Source organism: Lagopus muta, chromosome 6 (genome assembly GCF_023343835.1).
Source record: "Lagopus muta isolate bLagMut1 chromosome 6, bLagMut1 primary, whole genome shotgun sequence".
NCBI lineage: Eukaryota > Metazoa > Chordata > Aves > Galliformes > Phasianidae > Lagopus > Lagopus muta.
In genome coordinates this window covers 47378260-47383228 of record NC_064438.1, presented here as the reverse complement: position 1 = coordinate 47383228, position 4969 = coordinate 47378260, and the positions used below count along the sequence as shown (strand labels likewise).

Sequence of the window (4969 nt, the reverse complement as noted above, 5' to 3'; positions counted from 1 at the left end):
CAAAAACTTAGAGTAAGAGACGACAATAATGAAAAAGAAAAAAAAATGTTTTATAGACATACGGGTCCACTTATTGACTAATGAAAAAATCCTGCCCTATATCTCTCCAGCTGAGAAATGGCAGAGGCTCAGTTGTCAGACATCATGAAGGCTCACCCTGCGTAGCTGCAGTAGAAATTGCTCTAACTCCTCACTTTTGCATTTGATATATATTTAAATCCTAGTAATCCTGGCTCTCAGCTGAGTATCAGTCCAAAAGAGATTGAGGATAGGTTAAGCCAAGGGTTGTGAGTCCATAGCTATGCAAATTCCAGATTCACTGGGGAAACACAGCAAGAACTCCTAAAGCTTATGAGATGGAACAGAGTTCAGAGCTTCTGGTTTTGAGGCAGATCATCAGTCTGAAATGTAAATTGCTGTATTTGGTTTTCCTTTTTTAGTTATTACTCTCTTCGGTGTCTGATCTAGAGGGAAACTTGCAGCTAATAGTAGTAAAACATTCATGTTGACATGCACAGACACGGACACCCGGACAATGCTGAGAGTAATTTCCATAAAAAGAATTATAGAGTGAAGTTGTTTTGCCTGGAAAGAGTGTTATACTGGGCACAATTCCACTGACACCATCAGATGAAATATGTTTGGCCACAACAATCTCTCAAAACTAAATGCAAAGTGAATCTATCCGACTCAAATTTCTCATAAAGTGTTTCAAAACACTACTCTCTACAAGTTTTTTTTTTTTTTTTTTTAACACACAGGCCAGTAAAATATTGAAGTTTCCTTACAAGGTGGATGGCAAAGGGAAAGAAAGATTTTTTTTCCTTCAGTTTTATTTTTTTTGTGTGTGTGTGGCAGAGATTGACATACCATCATGATGACCAAGCTTATAAAATTGTAGATAGACACAATAGACCACAGAGGAGTCACAAAGTCATTACACACAGTGTATTAATAGTCTTCATACTGTAATATGGAGTGTCCAAATAGCCTATGACATTAGAGACCTTTATAGCTCCAGAGGAACTATTAGATTTTATCTTCTCAAGAATCCTTAGATTAAAGAGTCCTCAACTAGACCCTGACACAATAAAACATAATGATTTCAAAAGAGTTGCTATGTTCTATTGTGTCAATAATTTGCATACTAAGGGGCCCCTGTGGTACCATAGTCCTTGATGTTACAGAACGTAGACTTGGTACACACCAATTGACATTTACATTAGCAGATAGTCCGTACACAAGAATTGTTGAATATTGTATTTGAAAATAATAAGAGCTCCACCTGAGTGGTAATTAACAAGATTAACAGACATAAAACCCTTCCATTATTTCTTAAGCCTATAAAGAAATAAAATATGAGGACAACTTGTCATGTAATTCTGATGGCTGGATTCACAGCTAGTTGCATGGGAGTAATTCCTTTAACCTCATTTATAAGTATACTATCCTTAGTCTTTGCACTCACAGCACCACAAATGTCTTGGTGTTAAAAGTTAGCTTACATAACCCACAGACCAATATGTTTTCCTGCAAAAGCATGAATTAAGGAACAAGCAGATGCTTTAACACTGAATCTCTCTCTTTTTGTGTGTGTGTCTGGGTAAGTGACATCCTGAACCTGACTTTAACAGTGTGTGTGTGAATATTTCTCTGTAGGTGAAGAGTTCCCTCTATATGAATAGTTTTATGTGTGCTACGGAAGAATTAATGTCTCTGTATAAGATAAGAGAATCAACCGTGACTGTTGGAGGGAGCTTCACTTCAGATAGTGGGAAAATTTTTACTCTGCTGAGCACAAGTCCTGCTGTTAATAATTGAAGGTTACTTTGTGGAGGAAGGACTGTCCATATCTATCATTTTGAAGATGAAGTTTTTCAGGTTCTCTCAGTTTTATGCCATATCAAACAAACGTACAGTACCCAATTCACAAGTCGCATGACCAGCTCTAAGTTTCTGGCCTTTGAAAAGTTTGCTATTTTGACTTAAGTATTGAGATACTTCTTTTTTATTACAAAGAAGATGCGTCTTTTGAGGATTCAAAGAAGCAAAAAAGAATATCCTCATTTTTCTTGACAGAATGCTTGCTGTGTTCTCCATGTTGAAGACAGGCAAATACGAACAGACAGGTTTACCCTTTCATCCCTTCTTGTTACCCAATGTGGCTTTTAGGTCTTTCTCCAAATGAAGCACTCTGCAAGACATCCAAAGATAAAAGAGAAGGAGAATGAACTCACCTACATAGAGCTTATGAAGGCTTTAACGTTTGGATTGATAATGTTTCTGTACCAGTGGTACATATTTTAAAACCATCCTACAACTGTGAGAGAAAATGCTTTTGCGAACTCTCTTCATGTAAGTTCGTGTGCATTTGTATAAAAAAAAAACATGGAAAGAAAGGGATTTTAAAGCTAGAGAATAGCCATATTCTGATATTGATTGCTGTTATGCAAGACTATTAAAACGTCTATGATGGAGTAGTGGTAGCAAGTAGCCTTAAAAAGTGATGAGGTCCTTGGCTAAGCCTTGCCTAAATTTATCAGTTTGCTGGTTTTTTTTGTTTTTTTTTTTGTTTGTTTTTTTTTAACTTGCTATTCCAAGAGAGAAATTAACACCTTGTCAGCATGGCAGAGGAGAGAAACACAGTAAGTCTTCATAGATCATTGACAACTACTGATCTTTTGTGCACTGTAGGCAGATTGCTCTAAGCAGGAGACCTAAATTTATCTCTAGCTAATAGATAGGCAAAGAAAATCAAAGCCCTGATATGCACTTATTGTAGAGGGGAGAGCTTCTGAATCACTGATCCCATACGATCTTTCTCCTGTAGAAATAATCTTTTGTAAATGCATTTTTAGAAGTTATTTCTTATACAAATGAATTTTGGACATTTACAAAATGGATCACAGAGTTTAGTGCACAAACTATTTGGCAGTAAGAGCAAAAATGAGTGTGACAGAAATTTGAAGAAAAGTGTGCAAAAACTGTGAAATCTGTAATCAATTATTGTTTGAAAGACTGAAAGAAGTTATGCAATATATGGACATTGCAGAGAACTAGAATGGATGAACTTGTTTCATCGTTCTAGTTATAGTTCAGTTCTCTGGCTTTTTTTATGTTTTGCAAAGGGTTGTTTCAAGATCTTGATCTTTTTTTCCTTTACAAAGCACTGATTTTGCTATCACAGTTGTTATTGCTATGCAAATGTTATCTTACTCAGATTATTTTCACTGTGTATGTGTTTGATGTTTCCTGTACAGTGCATACCTTTTTTTTTTTTTTTTTTTTTTTTTTGCAGACAGAAGCCAGAGCAGCAGTACTCTTTTAATGCAAACCCCATTAAAAGCTGCTATTCTTAAATTAGCTCAGCAAAAAAGTGCATTTTATAGTCAAGCAAGCAGTAATTGGACACTGTGACTATGAGTGGCCCTTGTGGTGTTTGGACCAAGTCCAAATGTACCTTCTGTCTGTCTCTGACACAGTCAGACAATAGTAGTATTATTTACTGTGCTGGCTCTGTGTAATTCGACAGGCCAGCTGCAAGAACAAAGAACCACTAACATTTTGCCCAGCCCTATTCCCAACTGAAGGCCCATCTACATTTCATAAATAATTTCCTAAAATGCTGGATTCTCTTTCCTTTCTACAGCCTTTACTGTGCTAATTTAGAGAATAAAAGTTAGACTTGCAAACAGTATCCTCTTCCTGTGCTGTCATTCATGTATTTTTAGTTTTTGGACACTATCCTTATCATGACCCCAGAGTCAATATTAACATACAGTTTTTCTGTTTATCTGTGCCCAAGAGTAGTCCTTTTACTGACTTTACCAAGATTCTGAAGTTAACAAAAGGGTTTGAGGATTGGTCATTTTACTCCTTCTAATAAGTGAGTGACCTCTTTTGATGTTATTAAAATGCAGAAGTTTTGAAATATTTTCGGGAAGAATATCTCCCCTCTATAGACACGAGCAACATATGAATGAACACAAGAGGGAGTATTACGTAGTAGTTTATATTAGGGGCACTGGGATCAGGGAATCCTGGACCTAATATTATCTGTAGCTTTGACTTTGGTTTTTGTTTTTTTTAGTCTTAGTCAGCTTTTCAATATGTATCCTATCAAGAAGAACGTGAATAATAAAACCTCTATTTTACATCCATTGGATCTAATTTTGCTACTAAGGAAAAGATAAGACAAACTCTTACCTCTGTGTTTTTGCACGTAACTTCAGCCTTCCTGGAAATTCAGGCAGCTGAAATCCATCTGTAAAATGGGTATAACAACATCTCATTAGAGATATTCCTTTCCTTCTACAAAGGGATGCCCTCTGTGAGTGTTCTTGTTTGAACTGACATAAGTATCTGGAGTGCTGATTCTTTAAATGAAAAATATATTCTTTCTTGTCATAAATGTCTCCTATTTTCTCACCTATTTGTACTGGCAACCTCTCCACCATGTTTTGCTTCCACTGCCCATAGAGGATGACAGGCACATATGTGAGAACATCCACAGGTGAGTGACAGCCAGTGAGAATGGATGGGGAGCCCAATCTTCTGATATTTGTGTATAGGGCAGGCAGGTTGGCAGGAAGTGGGTGGAGGAGGCAAATTAATTGCAATCAGTAAAGAACTAAAACAAATGACTCCCTCAGGAGACGAGAGAGGAGATGGGAAATTCTCTGACTCACTGTCCTATCACCATTCCTTCAGGGTTTCTCCTAGAGCACTGCTGCAACATGCCAACTCTTACACAAGTCTGAAACAAAAGGCTAGCTCTCCATCACAGAATGCAATTTCCAAGGGGCATGGACACGCTGCTCTCTTTCACAGATGTATATGAATGCAGCACACATACCTAGAATGTTCTGTAAATAATAATCATAGTACTGACAGAATTGTGTTGGATTTTATTAGGAAAAGATGAAGAGGTTCTCAGAGTTGTGTTATTATGCCAAAAAATTTCTGGCCA

General features: G+C 36.9%; 1 long non-coding RNA gene across 1 annotated transcript; it reads right to left on the bottom strand.

Annotated features, from left to right (window-relative positions):
• Window positions 1-293: 293 nt before the first annotated feature.
• On the bottom strand, window positions 294-4524 carry LOC125694930 (uncharacterized). Its single transcript, XR_007377761.1, has 3 exons — window positions 4430-4524; window positions 4207-4264; window positions 294-2194 (listed from the first exon to the last, which is right to left on the bottom strand). It is a non-coding gene; the product is annotated as an uncharacterized LOC125694930 (long non-coding RNA).
• Window positions 4525-4969: the final 445 nt, after the last annotated feature.